The sequence below is a fragment of the Pogona vitticeps genome, chromosome 3, assembly GCF_051106095.1.
Source record: "Pogona vitticeps strain Pit_001003342236 chromosome 3, PviZW2.1, whole genome shotgun sequence".
In the NCBI taxonomy this organism is placed as follows: Eukaryota; Metazoa; Chordata; class Lepidosauria; order Squamata; family Agamidae; genus Pogona; species Pogona vitticeps.
The window spans coordinates 36,784,021-36,802,796 of record NC_135785.1 but is presented as its reverse complement, the minus strand read 5'-3'; positions in this window follow the sequence as shown (position 1 = coordinate 36,802,796).

The window sequence follows — 18,776 nt, the reverse complement described above, 5'->3', positions numbered from 1 at the left end:
AAGACACGCAAATATTTTTTCTCGTGCAACATTCGAGACTACTTGTTTGGAAATAACGTTTGTCATCGGGGTATTTAAAAACAACAGCAACCCCAAAGCACGCCCAAATGACATAGATGAAGTCTATGGAGTTTTCTCGCTTTTGTTTTTTTCTTAAAAATTTCCGTAGTGTGATCTTCCCTTCCCACTTACCGCTCTCCTTGGGAGAGTCTGAGGGACCGTGTGAGGGACGCCTCCTCCGACGGCTCCCGCTGTTCATGAGAGGAGTCGAAGTGCGGATATAGGGTTGTGCGTATCGCAGGTTTGTTTTGATGGACACTGATTCAAAGCCCATCTCTTCCGTAGAAGGAATTTCCACTGAGAGCGTTTCGAATCTGAGTGAAAGCGATGATTCGATTAAACAGAGTTCCTGAATTAAGAGCATAATCTCCTGCGTTTCTACCAGGATGTAAGGTCCGGCGAGTTTAGTAAAAATTTACACCGAGGTATGGAACTGCAATTCTACTTGCCTTACCTTTCACAGGACAATTTCTCCCATACATCAGTGTTGTGTTAATGACTAGAAGTAAAAAAAAAATCATTATATTTATCTGTATGTAATTTTTCAAATTGCTCACACAGATAGATTTAAGCCCATTAAACCGAATGATCTATTGCAAAGGAGCGTTTTATGCTACCAATTACTAACCGTTTTATTCTGTTGAAATGAGCACACCTACTGTACCAAAGTAAATGAGTTTTTAGGAGCGGAAGATGGTCTGCCTAGACCTATATGCAGCCCAACTCCAAGCATGCCCACCCGCAATTATGTCCTGCTGAATTCCACACAGCCCCTTCCTCTATGGCAAGCAGTATAAATCGATTATATGGATAAAAAAATACTAAATAAATAAATAAATTCAAAACCGGTGTGCACACGATTGTAGCCATGATTTAGGCTTAGACTATTACTCCCCCATGCCTTCTCTAAACCCCAGATTAAATAAAGTGTCACAGTTTCCAACCAAAGCAGCAACATCATAGTATGACAGAACACAAGACAGGTTCTGCAGCTTCCATCTTCGTTTTCCACAATGCATTTAGAAACAACCCCACGCTCTCAGAACCCCTTGATTTCCTTAGAATTGGGGTGGATCGGTGAGGCTGCGAAGCTGTGAACGTGCCGTGTTCTTTCTCTCCCTCCCTCTCCTTCCGTTTGAGAATGAAAACGGTTATAATTTACTATTAGTTCCACTCCAAAGGCATTTCATTGCCTCTTTCCCTGCTCCCAGCACCCAGGTCTATCTATAGCACTCGTCTCTTGTGTGCCTGCGTGCGTGATGGAAGCTGATGACACTTCGTGCCATAAAGACTGGTAAAATGTCAAGACCTCTTTAGCCCGGCTGCTTTGGCTCGAGAAACCTGGGCCATATCAACTCTGGAGCCTAATTCTGCTGCCTCGAAAGAGCTGCTCCCTGGTTTGGGGCACAATCCACCAAGAAGTTCTGCTACTCAGTCCTCCAAGCCCATTGAAAGGAATAGGAGTCGCACCTACCATTGTGCATAGTTTTCATTCATTCTCTAGGGAATGGCAAAAGAGAGCTCCTGGCCCTGTTGTGACTCCCCCCCTCCCCAATTAGCCTTTAGAAGAGACGAATTCCTCCTTCAGGTTGTCACGGACTCCGCATCCAAAAGAAGCAGAAGCACGGGTTTTCCTAAGGCACCCCTTACATTCAAATTCGTAAACTGTTGTCAAAGTTAGGTCGGGATCCAAAGTATGGATCCTTCGAGGCTTTTGTCAAAGGTATGCCCCATCCCAAAGTGTGTCCCATCGGCTTTACTCGAGGCTTCAGTCTAGATTAACAGCGCGATCTTATGTACTGTATATTCAACACTAAATTTCATTGAGGTCAACGAGACTTAATCCCAGACTACTGAGTATATAAAATGTAAGTCAACATTTGTTTCGAATGGGGTTTTGAACCCTGAGAATAGGGACACAGTGTTGCTAGATTATATCATTCTCTGTTCTAGGCGTGTTTAATTAAAGCATCAGAACCATCCACACCCCATGGAATTCACAGAGCAGTGGGATCCTGAAGGGGGGAAAAGCCTGCTGAATTTTAGGGGGGCTAGCTGCTGGGTCAGTTAGTATAAGATCCCAATCTTGGTTTGCATCCCAGGAAAGAAAATAACTGACAAACGCCATCGTTAGCCTCGGAACAGTACCACTATAATGAACTTCGACTCTACAATGAGCATGCAGTCCTAAACAGAGTTACTGCGTGTGACTTCCTTCTGGGAAAATCCGCATAGGATTGCATCGTAAGAATGCCATCCTGTTCACAGAGAGAAAAACCCACACAAGTTTTACTGCTCTGCAAGGGTGGACTGGCGATTTGGGGCACGCTGACGGGAAAAAGCCACTGGATACAGCTGGGATTACTTCCGAAAAGCGCGCAACATATCGATGTTTTGAATATTTGAGTTATTCTCCACGGAACTAGGCTTCATCAGCGCCAGTTGTTTCCAAAACTGGGTTAGGTCCATTGCCTGTAATCTGCATTGAAGACTGTTTGTAAATCTGGTCTCACCCAGGACAAAAGGAGAGTAAGCACGGGGGACCCGACGATGTTTGTTTTGACAGAGAGTGGGTTTGACTAGAGCTCGGATTCTGTACACATGTTAATAAGGCAATTTGTGAATTATTACTCTAGAACCTCCCAGCCAGCTATGGAAATTGCACTTTAAAAAGGTAACTGTTCCAAGCTTTTCCCGCCGATTTGAGAAACCTAGAATAAGCGAGGAACAGGAGAGCCATGTTGGGAATATAAAGGCGGGATTCAAGTGCAGCAAATCAAAGCAAAATAAATAAATAAGTAAAAGCCGCCAAGATTGCTTCTTTTCCTTTCCCTTCCTTTTCTCGGTGCGTTGGGCCCACTCCTGTTTCTTCCCAGGCAGCCCGATTCTCCACCACAGACATGCAGAGATCTGCACCTCACCGGCGGTGCCAGGCAGGCGAAAGGCCGATGGCGCAGAATCGTTCCCTTCAGCAGACTTTGGCGGAAGCCGCAGTTTCTAATTGGAACATTATTGTCCTTTTGGGCCCTCCCAGAGTATAAGTAGGGGAGGGGGAGAATTCCGACCAGTTTACATGCAGAGTTATAGTTGTGCACGCTTGGATTTGAGTGATGCTGGCCAACGTAAGCATGGCCTGAGGTTTCTTACAAGAGCCCCCCTCCCCCATTTATTTTAGATACAAAAAGGCCTAGATATAGGCAAGAAAAGTTCCACTCATTTTTCAAGTTCGACAACCGTACAAAGTCCTCAGGGTCTGTAGACGAGATCTCTGAAGGAAACAGGTAATTATGGTCCACCACCAGAAACAGCAGAGCCCTGTGTCTCCTTAAAGGTTGATAAGTTTATTACAGCAAGAGTTTTCATGAATTTTCATGACTAGTCAATTTGATCAGATAGACTAAGTGCTATTCAGACTTTAATACACACACACAGAGAGAGAGAGAGAGAGAACATGGTTTAGGACTGTAGACCTTGAGGTCAGAGGGAAATTATAGTCAGAATGCAGAATAAATTACAGTATTAACATCTGTGCAGAATACATGATTGAAATTCTGGGTAACACTTCACGCATTTTATGAACTGTACTCCTGTGTGAACAAATGGTTATGCCATTCTAATATGTGTTGGTCTTTAAGATGCTACAAGTCTCTCTCTTTTAACAGCAACATTCAGTACAATTTTCAGAGAAGCTGCTGTGTTAGTGGTGTAGTGGGTAGAGTGATGGACTAAGGAGGCCTGGATTAGAATCTCCGCTCGATCATGGAGACTCACTGGGGGAGTGGAACTGGTGAAACCACTCTAAAATACCTCATTTACCTTGAATGTCCTATAGGGTCACTGTAATTTGATTATGACTTGATGGCACATAACAATAACAACCAACAACAACAACAACAACAAGCAGTGTTAGTCTGTTTCAGCAAAAACAATAATATAAACAATAATACTGTGGCATTCATAAGACTCAGAAATTGATGTTTGGTGGATTCATCCATAGTTAATTATTACTTCAGTTCTGTCGTTTAGCCAATTTGAATGTCTAGAGCTCATACCTAATACAGATGGGAACATTTCAGCCACAGCTATGTACTACTTTATTAGGAGAGTCACCCAGGCACTAACTACTCACACCTAAAATCAATGGGACTTAAGGCTACAATCCAAAACACCATGGCTTGAACTGAATGGAGTTTACATCAGAATAACCATAAGACTCCACTGCATAAATTCACTGTACCATTTGCTATAGCATATCTATAGCATCTGCTCCAAAATGGCAAAGGTCATGTCCTCCAGAGGAAAGCTCTTGATTTATTATGCGGTACAATCCCTGAGTAAGCAAGTTTAGGGCATGTAGAACTAGCTAGATTTTAATCAGTAAAACATTTTGTAAAGATTCAAATAACTGCAACAATATGTATAAATAAAGCCTTATCTGGGCTCTGAAACAAGAGGTATGGTTGGAAAGTTGAAATAATTTCCTTGCCAGGAGACTTACGCACGCCTGAATGAATAAGATGTGAATGCTGAACATCTACTCTGGTCATCTATAACATGTTTCTAGAACTCTGGATGAAACACAGAACCATTAGAATCAATGGCGGCTGTGTTATTGACTTGGGAGGAAGGTGTGCCTAGGAGAGAGTCAGAGAGATTTCTAGACATGGGGTTGTGGTTCCTGGCTCTCTCAGCAGCAGGCCTCAGCTCTGAGGTAGCTGTTGGAGATCTCTCTTAGCTAATTCCCACAGGACGAAGTAAGCCTAACTTTCTCGTGCAGTGCATAGCAAATTGTCACCTTACACAACTAGACCTTCCTTTCACAGCACACAATAGAGAGAGTTTCATGGGGATTCAAAATTGCCCCACCAACTAGAAAGTTGCGAAACCAGAGAGAGAGAGATAGAGAGAGAGAGAGAGAGAGTGGGGTGGGAAGAAGCGGACAAGATGAACAAACCATACAAGGCATTTGCTTGAGACAGATGCAAAATTTGCTTCCCATTTCCATTTTTTGTTTTGAAGCTAGACCGCAACTGAAACTCCTGCAACTATGCTTCTAAGCTAGTTCTTCATACGATTTTTGGACTTTTCTATTTCTCCTCCACTTGTGAGCTCTGCAAAGCAGAGCCTGAATGCTGTAACATTCACAAACTCATCTTTTTATTGTTTTTCGGTAGGTGTTACCTACCCTTGATTTTGAATTTTTAGGTCTGAACTGCCGTGTTTCTTTTCCCCGCCCCTTGGTTACATAAGTGACGATTTTGTGACTCTAAACACCGAGCCATGGTGAAATAATTAATGACAGAGCTCATTTCATTTATTACCCTGCACCACCACGTGTGAATGAATAAACTCCCCATCTCCTTAAAAGTACGCTCTCCAATGCTCGAAACCCTGCCTTTGGCTGAATCGGCCCTTTCCCAGCTTGGCCTCCATCGGAATTCTCCGTTCACTGCCTTTTCTGTGATGACATGAATGGCTTTCTCCCGCTGCGCATACAAAATCATTTTTTCAAGCCACCAGCAGTTACTGGGATCCCGATCCTGTCCCGGATATCGGGTTGAAGGAGGAAAGGCAACCTTGGGCCTGTTGGCCTTTCATTTCCCAAGAGGAGACAAAAGTCCCTCCACTTTCCCCCTGCCCAGGAACTGTTCACATTCCAAGCAAACGATTAGCCACGAATGCCTGGACCCCCATATTAGCCCAGCGGAGAGGATTTCACGCCTTTCCAGTGGAAATAGCTAAAAATGCTCCTGCTAATTATAGAGCTCTTCCAGGCCAGGTGCACTTTTAATTGGATTAGTAAGTGCTCTATATTAAACCTGCAGCACATCAAATGGGCAGGGAAAATTAGAGCTATTAACAACACCCAGGCAATTATTTATGGACGGTAACATTAGTATGTTTTTCCCCTGTTAGAGGGAAAAATATCAATTATGCTATTTAGCAGGATTTTCCCCCTTAAATGCAGTCGGAAGCTTTCCTATTCTTAGTTCTCATGATTTTCTTTCTTTCTTTCTTTCTTTTGGCTATTCAAAAAGGTACAGTCGAGGCTTCTGTGACAAGAATAACCTGCTAGAGTTAATTCAAACACATACACTGCCTTTCGGATATTTTAAATTTTTGTGAAAAATTTCAGGCACTAAAGCAAAGCATCCTAAGTTAAAGTTGACCTTGCTTACGGATGAACTGTGCTGAGTATACAGACAATAAAGTGGAGAGAGAGAAGCATGGGTTGGCTCGTTCTTCGGAAAAATACACGAAAGGATCAAGCGGGTTCTTGAGCAGAAAACCACTTTCCGAAAGTTACCCTTCTTTTTACACCGCCTACTTAGAACACGATCCAGCCCAACACTTTGGACTGACCTTCAAAGAATTAAGTCATGTGCCTAGATTTTTGCAGTTTCAATGAAACTTAAGGACCAAGAAACAGTTGCTTCAGTTTCATCTCTTACTGGTTCTCATACCCGTCTTTAATCAAGGATCGCGTTTGCATTAAGAGCTTTGCTTTACTTATCCCACTCCCGCCTCCAAGCAGAGATTCCATGGTATTCACTGCAGATTAAAATCCGATACGAATTTGCACAGGCGACGTATTTTAAAAGAGTAGTCCATAGTCATTTATTCAAAATTGCTGTAGGAATTACAGGCCGCAGATCTGGTGCCCTAAATGCATTCGCCACCGTGCTAGTTGGAGTTATTTTTTAAGCCATTCGTGTTTCCTTGGAGACACGTGTCCTTTTAGTGCACAGCTCCTTCCTCCCACCTGTTGACTGCTCGAGGGAAATACAGTAAAACCAGGATAGAGCGATGACCATCGCGTGTTTCTGTGTCCTTACAAAACGAACGGGTCAGCTAAGCAAACAAGAGATCCCTTTGGACAGAGTTACAGGCTCCATAGCGAAGACTGACTGGAAACCTGAGGAAAGGGAGGGCGACCTTTTAACAGACGCCCTCTTTTCCTATGCGTGTGGTTAGCGAGGAAACGGCTGCATGGCCCCCAACCTGCTCCATTCATGAACGTATCTGAGCAGGAAAACCATAACCGGATCTACTAACTACTTGCAGGTGAGGCAAGTTGATTTAAGCCTGTCCACGTTCATCAGAGGATGTAGGGAAGTCTGCAGCAGACTTGGGCGCGCTTACCTCGTGGACATGAATTGCACATCTTCTGAGCAAACCACTCGTAGACTGCAGCTGTATTTTCGTAGTTCGTAGGTAGTTCTCAGACAGGCTGATCAACCTTGCGAGAGGCAAAGGATAGGTCTGTATGCCTGGGGCGGCAGGGCCCCATCTCTGAGAAACTGACTGGTTTTCTTTTTTAAATAATAATGGGAATCGAGACTTTAGTTCCTCTCACAACGAACTGTCCTAACGACTAGTCTTGACTACTAGCTAATTTAGAAGGAAATTGCGCTGAGGCCCGATGAAAATGTATCTTCCAAATCAAGGTGTTTGGCTTAGATTTCTCTAATCTGTAAACTGAGGGAAGGGTTATTTATTTATTTATTTATTTTTGAGCCTGGAGGTGAGCAGTTATCTGCAAGTAATGACACCAAAGTTATCCCACATGGAAGCGACAATGCCACTGAGAAAGCCCCAGTGAAGCCTCCATTTCAATGCTAGCCACCGGCACCGCAGGAAGGAAAGCTTCCTCATTTCAGCGGGACACAATCCCAAGAGAATTATTTTGCACTAAGGTGTCCCCATAGTTTTGTTTTGGTTTGGTCGAACAACTCGTTATATATACGTCACTAAGGTTGCAACCCTACCCACAATTCTGAAGAAAAGGGGCAATGGGTTTGTGTGTAACCTTCCAAGTAGAGTAGACCCATTGAATCTATTGCTGGTGCTGTGCTTAGAAAACCCTGGAAAGGGTTGCCATGAGTCAGAATTTATCTGAGGGCATGCAGCGATTATGCTAAGAGGGGCAGCTCATTTCAGAGAGATGGCAAACGTGTACAGAGCTACCCTTCTAGAGACACAGATCAAGATAGTTATGTGCTCTCAAGCCTCCTGACTTATGGTGGCCTCGTGAACTAATGACCTCCAAAAGGTCTTAGCATTAACAGCAGGTCTCTAGGCCATAGTTTCCTTTATTGAGTCAATTCACTTCATATTAAGATATAGCTATAAATGTGTAGGACGTGAATAAATCCTGTTTCAAACATGCTTTACCTTAAAATAAAGTAAAATATGTCTCAATTTGAAATTTGCTCTTAGCAAGTGGATTTAGTGTTGTGGATTTGCAGTTCAATTCTGGGAAGAAAGTCTGTGTTTAGTAGAGCTTGCATACAAACATGAGATTGGGTGCATGTCCCCCTTTGTCCTGCTGGCTGACACTCCAGTCCTTTTTTTTTTTCCCTTTTTGTTGTTGTTGTTGTTTGATCCCACACTTAATTTATTATAATTTTAATAAAGAAGGGTTTTTGGAGCTTTTAAGTTCTTTACTGGCCAATCCCAAACATACTGGCAGGAGAATTAGCATGCTGGCTTATGCACACTAACGTGGCATATATGTGCACGATCTATTAAATTTAGTAAGACTTATTTCCAAGAAAACACGCATGGGGTCGGGCTGCACGCATCAGCCTTATAGGATGGACCCCAAACTCAAATACTTGGACACACATGTAGTGTAGCCAACAGCCCGATCCCAAAAATGTTTACTGTGAAATCATCCACTGGCACACGCTTTTTCCCCTCTTCCGGACAGCAGCTGCTCGCCAAGATCGCGTTCTGGACACCTTTCTGCAAGGGCCAGTTTCTACGAAATACACCTCGCTTTTTTTCTGAAGAGCATCATTCTTTCCAATAGTCGTGTGTAAAGTAATACTTTACTCCCCCGGGAGAGGCACGCCTATTCTAAACTGGGCTCTAGCTTGCAAATAAAAGGTCGTTTCTCAGGGTGGGAGGAGGGAGATGAAGGGGTCCCTCGGCCCGAGGTAATGATTACAGAGGACCATAAAACTCGCTCGAGGTGGTGAGGTACCCTTCTGTTTCCAGGCGAAGTCAGTTTCCACACCCAAACCACAGTTAACAAGACATGCTTTTTCGTTGCCGTCGTCGTCGTCGTTATAACCTTGGGTCAAAGGATACCATCTCTTCCCCCAAAAGCGAAAGAATCACCAAGCCTGCAGAAGCCTGCAAACCTGCAGCCAACTCTCCTGGTCAAATCCCAGACAGAGACCAACTGCGATTTACAAGACTTAGACCCAAATGATTTTTTTTTGGGGGGGGGGATGTTGAGACCATCGTACCGACCTCTGATGGGAAGTCCTTGCTTTTGGTGCCGGAATTCTGTCCACGAGCAGCCAAAGTGGTATATTCCGTTGCAGAACTCCGAAAAAGTTATTTTCTGGGCTGCCTCTCCCCAAATCCCAGAAGCTAGGTTGGCTGGGCATGCTGGGAAGTGTTGTCCAACTAAGCAAGCTACCCGTGAAATCTGAACAACGTGCTTCTCTTGACTGGGCTCCCTCGAAGACAAACGGGCTTTTTGACTAGCACGGCTCGGCTAATTTCCAAGAACGGCGATTTTAAGCTGAAGTTGTCATCTTGCACCGTAACCACTATACTGACCTGAAAGGAGATCAGATCCATTTAAAATTAGGGGGACTTACACCCCAAGATCGGTGCGTCCAAAGCCCTATTATAAGCACCAATCAAATGGAAGGAGTACGTTTACTCTATAATAAATGTATTCACTGCCTTTTTAAAAAAAATGGTTCCCACTCCTAAATAAGTGTGGAAGGATTGTCCCCTTCATGCCTACTCGTTGCGTAGCCATCCATGTCTACTCAGAAGTAAGCCCCATGGTGTTCAATGTGTAACGTGTACTGGAGAGGCTTAAGAAGGGAGGCACACGACGGAAGGGCATCCGTTCCCCCCACCCCAGTCCTTCGCACCATGCCCAAGAAGAAGCAAGCCACTGGAAGCTGAGGCTACACCGCTGGAGTTGCCCAAGGTTAGAATACTGAGTAGCACTATGGACAAGATGCTCAAACGCGCGCAAAAGTCCGTTTTTAGGCTGCGACGGCATTCACAAAGGAGTAAGTCTGGTGGCATTCAGGGGGAACTTCCCTTTGAGTAAACACGCTTAAGGATCGGGGTGCGGTCGCCATGCACTTCCCGCTGTTACCGAGGATCAAGCATTCCTGAACGCAAGGCGACCTACCTCCGAGTGAGCATACATAAGATTGGGCAAAAGGCTCTCTGGTCTTTCTAAGCAGAGCCGAAGCAGGATGAAAGTACAGGAAAACAAAGACGAGTCTCTCTGCCGAAATCTAAGGCAAATTTTTGAGTACGTTCAGATGGCTAGAAATGATCAGTAACGTGTCGTTATATTAAGGCATTCTGTCCGGAGTGTGGTTGGTGGATCCTAACATTTTTCTGCCCTAGCGATTTCGAGGAAGACAGTAAATACTAAAACAGCGCGATTCACCTGGAATCCACTCAAAAGTCGGCCCTACTGGATTATGTAGAACGAACTTCCAGACTAGTGTGTCAACAAGCTGTTCTGGGCAAACGGATCCCGATCCACTCGCCCCCGCTCTCCTGTGTACCTTTATTGGGGGGGGGGGGGAGGACTACGAGGTCAATAGGACTTATTTCTGGGATGCCGAGATACAGCACTGCATCATTGAATACTTAAAGATTTGGTTGGTTTCCAGGGGAGTTTATGTTCAAGTAAGCCTGCTTTGAGTTTCCAAACTTCCAAAGAACAATTCCTATCCCCTCCACCTTTCTTTTACTTTCGTATTTTCCAGGAACGTAATTTTTTTCCCTTTCTGAAAAAAGGAAAGTAATTTAACGGTTGACAACAACTGGGGATAAACCCTGTTGAACTCTGAGGACTGAGAGGCAGGCAGGCCTGTCCAAACCCCACCGTTTCCGATTTTCTTCTAGATCGAAAAACCCAACGCGGGTCGACGTTACTTCTGCTGCTGGATGATTCAGAGGTTACCTGCTCTCTTGCTTTATCCCCCACCTTGGTCCCCTCGCCACGTAAATGGGACTCTTCCGAGAGGGGGAGGCGACATGCCCGCTCCTCTCCTACCTTTACCCTCTTTTTTTGGGGGGGGGGGGAAGAGGGTGTGTGTGTGTGTGTCTCTAATTCCTTCCAATCCAGTAGCCCGAAGATTAATTGTTTGGAGGGGCCTCTCCTCCCAAACTCCAGCCGCGAAACGTGATACGAGATGGCGAAAGAAAGCGGGTGGGGGGTGGTGGGGGTGCTGGATAACCGTCGGGGCCTAGAGAAAGAGAAGGGTGGGGGAGGGGGGAGAGATTAACATTTGGAATCTTATGAAACCTAATCTGCATATCTAATTGATTCCCAGCATATCACTTTAAAGGATAAAGATGTATATCTGCGCAAGGGGGATTGCATTAATAGTCCCATAAATAAAGATTGAAAAGTCATCAGGGCTCCCTTTGAAGCTCCGGCCCCGCGGACTCGGGACGGCCCCGTCGAGCCTCTCAGGCCGGCGGGGCGATGGGCCGGCCCTGCGCTGGCATATCTGCAAAGAGAACGGAGCGATCATAAAGGAGCAGGTTAGTTGGGCATTAATCACGAGCCCCTCCCTGCTTTGTTGGGGGTGGTGGTTTCTGGGAGCAGGCCAGGAGGAGGGGAGAGGGGAGGGGAGGGGAGCCGAATGGGCAGGTGCGTCGAAAGGAAAGGCGGAGGGGATGGAACAAAACGCCACTTTCGGGTCGGGCCTCAGTATTCGGAATCACGCAGATCCAGGATGGGTGGGAGGCAGATGTTTTGCGAAAAGTTCCGGATTTGTCCCGCGAACCGTCCTCTACCAGGTCCTCACCCGCCTCCTCTCCCTTGGAGAGCGCCAGGAGACAGAGCAAGGAGGATGAACGGGAGTGAAAGAGGACTGATTTGATCAACCCAATAGCTCAAGCAGATCGCGGCTAAGAGAACAAAGCTGGACACTGCACTTCAAGAAGGATGCTGACAAATTGGAACAAGGATGATCAGGGGGCTGGAAACCAAGCTCTATGAAGAGAAACTGAAAGAACTCAACATTCAAAGGCTGTCATTCAGAGGAGGGGCAGGATCTGTTCTCAATCATCCCAAAGTGCAGGATATGCAACAATGGGCTCAAGTTACAGGAAGCCAGATTTTGGCTGAATAACAGGCAAAACTTCCTAACTATTAGAGCAGTACCGCTATGCTGATGACACGCAGCTCTACATTTCCTTTTCACCTACTTCAGTGGATGCCGTTCTGTCCCTTCAGCGCTGTCTGGAGGCTGTACTGCAATGGATGCAGGAGAATGGGCTGAGGCTGAATCGGGACAAGACAGAGGTCCTGAGGGTGGGTGGCCCCTCCATTGGTGGTTTAGGAAACTCCCTCTCTTTTTTGTGGGGGGGGGGTGACTCTCACCGTGAAGAGTAAGGTTCACAGCTTGGGAGTACATCTGGATCTGGCACTTACCATGGCAACCCATCTATGGCTGATTGCCCAGCTGCATCCCTATCTTGATGGGGGGGTCCTCACCAATCTGGTTCATGTGCTTGTAATCTCAATGTGGGGCTACCTTTGAGATTGATGCAGAAGCTTCAAATGGTGCAGAATGCGGCAGCCAGACTCCTTAGTGGGATGACAAAACACCAGCATAGCTCTCCCACTCTGGCTGCCTTGCATTGGCTGCCAATTCGTTTCCGCATTGATTTCAAAGTGTTAATGATGACATATAATGGATGAGTTTCAATTGTTGAGACCTGAGGATGTGGACAGGGTGCTTGGATCTGTCCGTTCTACCACAACTCCGCTCGACCCTTGCCCATCCTGGCTAATTAGAAGATCAGCCAGGGGGGTTCGCACCTGGGTCCAGGAGGCTGTGAACGCCTCTTTGAGAGAGGGAGTGGTCCCTACCACCTTGAAAGAGGCGGTAATTCGACCACTCCTTAAAAAGCCAAACCTGGACCCAAGGCTGGTGGCTAACTACCGACCAGTAGCGAACCTCCCTTATTTGGGCAAAGTGTTGGAGCGGGTTGTGGCTGGGCAACTCCAGGCGCTGCTGGATGAAACTGATTTTCTAGATCCATTTCAATCGGGTTTCAGGCCGGGTTTTGGTACAGAGACTGCCTTGGTCGCCCTGTATGATGACCTTTGCCGGGAGAGAGACAGGGGGAGTGTGACCCTGTTGATACTCCTGGACCTCTCAGCGGCTTTCGACACCATCGACCATGGTGTCCTTCTGGATAGGCTGGCTGGGTTGGGAGTTGGGGGCACTGTTTTACGGTGGTTCCGCTCCTTCCTGGCTGACCGTGTCCAGAGGGTGGTGCTGGGGGACAGTTGCTCTGCCCCATGGCATTCATGTCATGGGGTTCCTCAGGGCTCGATACTGTCCCCCATGCTGTTTAACATCTACATGAAACCGCTGGGAGAGGTCATCAGGAGGTTTGGGCTGAGGAGTCAGCAATATGCTGACGACACTCAGCTCTACCTCTCGTTTTCCACCAATCCAGGTGAGGCGGTTTCTGTGCTGAACTCGTGTCTGGACCTGATAATGGACTGGATGAGGGTCAATAAATTGAAACTCAATCCAGACAAGACGGAAGTGCTGTTAGTGGGTGCTTCGCCAGACAGGCTGGAGGGCCATCTCCCTGCCCTGAATGGGGTTACACTCCCCCTAAGGGACAGGGTCCGCAGCTTGGGGGTGCTCCTGGACCCCAGTCTAACACTGGAAGCCCAGGTGGACTCGGTGGCCAGGGGCGCCTTCCTCCAGCTGCGGAAACTATACCAGCTACGGCCCTACCTGGACGAGCGGAGTCTCATGACAGTTACACATGCACTGGTAACATCCCGTATAGATTACTGCAATGCGCTTTACGTGGGGCTGCCTTTGAAGACGGTCCGGCGACTGCAGCTGGTCCAGAATCGAGCGGCGCGGCTGGTGAGTGGTGTGGCCGCCAGGGAACATATCAAGCCGATTCTGTATAAGTTACATTGGCTACCAGTTGCTGCCCGGGCCCAATTCAAAGTGCTTGTTTTGACATATAAAGCCCTAAACGGCTTGGGCCCTGGATACCTGAAGGACCGCCTCCTTCCATATGAGCCTACCCGGCAGTTAAGATCTAGCCAGGGGGCCCTTTTGAAAGAGCCGTCCCTCAAGGAGGTAAGAGGGACGGCTTGTAGACAAAGGGCCTTTTCGGCAGCTGCCCCCAGACTATGGAATGCCTTCCCGACTGAGATTCGTCTGGCGCCGACACTGATGACATTTCGGCGCCAGGTCAAAACCTTCCTGTTCCAGAAGGCTTTTAACTGAAATAATATTAGCTGTGGGTCCGATGGCAATTTTATATATATTTTAATTGTATTTTAATTGCTACATAATTTTATTGTATTTTAAATGCTGTAAGCCGCCCAGAGACCTTCGGGTAGTGTGGGCGGCATATAAATTAAATAAATAAATAAATAAATAAATATAAAGCCCTAAACAGTTTAGAACCTTGATATCTAGCAGAACGCCTTCTACCAACTACATCTACTCGAGTTACTCACTATAGCCAGGAAAGACAGCTGAGGGGCCTAACACTGAGAGAGGCCTGGAAAGAACGAACTAGAAACCGGGCCTTCTTGGCAGTGGCCCCTCAATTGCCATCAGAGATCCGCCTGGCACCCTTGCTGGGTGTTTTTAAGAGCCAATTAAAGACTTGGCTATTTAGGCAGGCCTTCCCTCCTGACTTTTATTTTTTACTTAGTCTTTTGTTTATATTTTCCCATCTTGATTAATACTTTATTGTCAATTTAATAGTTTTTTTTAACTTTTATGAATAATTTTATTGTAAGCTGCCCTGACTAGACATTGGCTAGAAGGGCGGGATAAAAATCTAATAAATAGATAAATAAAATTAAATGGAATCAGTTACTTCAAGAGATGGTGAGAGCTCCAACACTGAAGACATTCAAGGGAAACTTAGACAACCTGGCAGATATCCTTTGATTTGTATTCCTGCACTGAGCAGGGGGTTGGACTCGATGGCGTTATAGGCCCTTTTCAAATTCATGATTCTACGCATCAAGTGGCACCTAAAAAAAAAAAAAACCCTAACAAGAGTTATTTGGCTAAAACTATGGCGTGCTGGAGCTTGCTTTGCCAGACACTTATGGTGTGGCTACAAAGAGAGCTTGGAAAAAAGGTTACTGAAGGCCACCAGTCTGAGGAGAAGGGTCCCAGTGTGGCATAGCACATTGAGTGATGGACTAGGACTCTGAAGAATAGGGTTCTAATTCCCCATTCACCAGTGGAAACTCATTGGGTAGAGGAACTGGTAAAACCACTCCTTGAAACCCTGTTAAGGTCACTATAAATTGATGGTTGTTGTGGGTTTTTCAGGCTCTTTGGCCATGTTCTGAAGGTTGTTCTTCCTGATGTTTTGCCAGTCTCTGTGGCTGGCATCTTCAGAGGACTGGAATAGGAACTCTGTCCATGCTCTGTTGCTGTTTGCTGGATAGTTGAGTATAGCTGTGGGAACAGCTTTTGTCCTTTTCAGGAGATAGGGTGATCAACGTGTTTTTGTTGTGGATGTATTGTTGTGATAAGTGGGAGAGATTATCTGTCACTGTGGTTGATGGGTGTCTTTAGCTGGTGTCTCTTGTGCAATGATCCCTGGTCCTTGTGGTTGGGTAGAGATGCCGGCCACACAGACTGGGCAAACATCAGGAAGAACTACCTTTAGAACACAGCCAAAGAGCCCAAAAAACCCACAACAACCATCAGATACCAGCCGTGAAAGCCTCTGAGAATTCACTACACAGTAAATTGGTTTGGCACATAATAGCAAGCTCTCAGAAGACCACAGCTGGTGTGGGATGATTTAGAGGAGCTCTCCTCCAAACAAAGTAACTCTGCCAAGTAACTCTGGCTAGCAAGCATTGCCACATTTTGACAACACTCCTAGGAAATTCCTGCTCATCAAGATAAACAAAGCCAAATTGAGTATTTCAAAGAGGTCATCTGCACGTAATATTTGCATGTATAAAACACAGTATCAGGTCTCATCTTAGGAGCTGGATGGAACCCAGACCTCAGATTCCCCAGTGATCTTGAGGCCAGATATCAGAAGGTGTTCCTGGACTTTGCATTCTTCTGCAATCTGAGTTTACTAATTTATTTATTTATTTATTCATTTGATTTATATGCCGCCCCCACTACCCAAAGGTCCCTTTGGGTAGTATTCCTGAGAGCGTGGAATAGGAACCCAGTCCTTTTACACATTCTAGTGGCCCTACTATTGGGCTGACACTGGAATCCTAAAAACTTTGTGGTATCCCAATACTAAACACAGATTACAGGGAAGACAACTCTTCCATTCCAGTTGCAAAACCAGCCTGCGTGGAGCAAAAAGCCTGGATGGTTGGCATCCTGCATTTACTTCTCTGTGATCAAGTCCCATTGAGCTTACTGGCATTTACTCCTATGAAGACATCTTGAATTGGAATTTTAAAGATGCATATTTTATTCTGCTACAAAACTATGTTTTTCTAACCATAATTTAGGATTTGGAGACACTTGTTTTTTGGATTACAACTCCCATCATTCCCCAGTCAGCATGGGCTTGTATTGCAACCTGAAAGACTTGTGGGAGTTCTAGTCCAAAAAGAAAAGAGAACTTTTCCAAACACTGCCATAACACATGTTTAAATGCTCCATCCATCCATCCATCCATCCATCCATCCATCCATCCATCCATCCATCCATCCATCCATCCATCACCCAACAACTAAATATTTATTTATTTTATTTATTTATTTATTTAATTTATACCCCGCCTATCTGGCCCACCGGACCACTCTAGGCGGCTTCCAAATATAAAATCAAATAATAAAACATAGACAAATACATAATAATCAAACAAGAACAGCAGTAAAAATAAAAAGGAAAAGTAAGAAAAAATCAAGAGTTGGCTGGAGGGAAGGCCTGAATAAACAGCCATGTTTTTAATTGGGTTTTAAAGGTGCCCAGCGTGGGGGCTGCACGAATCGCCAGAGGGAGATTGTTCCAGAGGCGAGGAGCCACCGCCGAGAAGGCCCGGTTTCGTGTCTTCTCCTTCCGGGCCTCTCTCGGCGTCAGGCTCGTCAGCCTCACCTCCTGACTCGCGCGGGTGATTCGGGTAGACCCCTCTATTTATAAAAAGGTACAGTAGAGAGAATCTTTTCCATGCCATCAGTCTGTGCCCTGTAAGGTTTTTCTTTGGGGCAATGTTCAGTATAAAACTCACCACAGTCATTGTTCACTTACCTGGCAGTAAGCACCATTAAATTCACTAGGGGTTTCTTTTGTTGAGGCACAGAAGGGATGAACTGTTACCAAGTCATTTTTATTTTAAAAACTGCATGTTAATATTAATATTAATATTAATATTAATATTAATATTAATATTAATATTAATATTAATAATATTAATAATATTAATAATATTAATATTAATATTAATATCAATAATACTATTACTATTACTATTACTATTACTATTACTATTACTATTACTATTACTATTATTATTATTATTATTATTATTATTATTATTATTAATAATAATAATAATAATAATAATAATAATAATAATAATAATAATAATAATAATAATAATAATAATAATAATAATAATAATAATAATAATAATAATAATAATAATAAATGTTGTCAAGTTGATTCCAAATTATGGCAACCCTCCCAGGATTTTCAAGTTACAAAGGACTCAGAAATACTTTATCAGCCCCTCCTTCTGGTGACAATATAGGACTGTGCATCCAGGTGATCTCAACTGGTCCTTCTTCCACAAAGGACAGTAGAGATGGCACAGTGCGGATGTGTACTCCTGGCCTGGTGCTCTGACCTTCTGAGCTGTACATATAGATAAAGCCCGCCCACACTGCAAGAGATATGTAGGACTGTGCCATAGACATGGTTGGCTATGCCAGACCAGCAAACTAGTCCAGGATTGTTATATATATATTGGCGGCGGGGGGGTTATGTATAACTCCCTTGCACCATAGTCCAGGGTTGTTATTCAGTTTTTCAGTGTAGTGATGTTTTCTAAGAAAAGGCAACGAGGCTGGCATTGATTGTAGTAGCAATGCTATTCAGGGGTCCAAAAGAGAACACATTTTAAAAATTATTTACCCCCCCCCCATGGCTCCGTATAACTTCTATAACTGTTGAACTCACTTTCTTCCTGGGTCCCTTGGTGGGGTCTTTCTTCTCTAAGTACAACATGACTATCTCTGCTTCCTGCTGCAAAAGGACCTGAATTTTTTTTACATACTGCCTGGAAAGAAGAGCCTAGATGTGATCTGCACACTGAATAGGTGAGCGTGCCTCTCCTCTTAATTCAACGTAGCCATTCTACCGTAAAATCAAAAGAAGGAATGAATCCAGTAACAGAAACGGCAGTGAGAGGTGCTACAGTTTGTGCATTGAACATTCAGAGCTACCTAATGGACCATATGCTGGTGAAAGAACATGATCTATTTATGAGGACATGTTTGCTTTTCTGCATAGAATATCGACTGGCTGTATCAAACCCCAGTGGAGCTTGGGTGACCTTTGGAGTAGGGTCATGACCTGAAATCACAAACGGACTCAAAATGTTTATTTTAGTCTCACTGCAAGGGAAGGGCCCCATTGGGTAGGCAAAATAGTAATTTTTTAAAACAACAAAAGAACCACGACCACAGATTGCGCACACCACATACAGAC